Raw genomic sequence first — 462 nt, 5'->3', positions numbered from 1 at the left:
GAGGGAGGGTCTCTGGGGGAGATGACGGATCCTGGCGTGGGGGGAGTTCTGGATGGTCAGAGGGACTTGAGGTGAATAGTTTAGGTGACAGGAGGGGTCAGAACAGAGTCAAGTATGGGAGGTCTGGAAGTGGGTAACTCTGGGATTAGAGGGTGAGAACTTGCGGTAAGGGTCTCCGCGACAGTTTTGAAAGGGTCGGGACAAGGGCAAAAGCTCCAGGACAGCCGTCTGTAGGTGGGGAAGGTACTGGGTGAGCGCTGAGTGAGTCAGGCCACCTGAGGATGGGGCGATCTGGACCCGGGCTCTGGGCTGCGGGCAATCGGGGGCGGGGCCGGCGCCGCCCGGCTGGTCCCCCGGCGCTGCAGGGGGCGCTGTGAGCCCGGGCGGCGCCGGGCCGGGCGGCGGCCGCTCCTAGTGAGCACGGCCCCTTTTCCGGGTTTCCTCCTCCTCTCCTCCTTCTTC

This window comes from Orycteropus afer, unplaced genomic scaffold (genome assembly GCF_000298275.1).
Source record: "Orycteropus afer afer isolate SDZICR_OR568_19922 unplaced genomic scaffold, OryAfe1.0 scaffold00009, whole genome shotgun sequence".
NCBI classification, from domain to species: Eukaryota; Metazoa; Chordata; class Mammalia; order Tubulidentata; family Orycteropodidae; genus Orycteropus; species Orycteropus afer.
Note: the sequence above shows the minus strand (reverse complement) of the source record.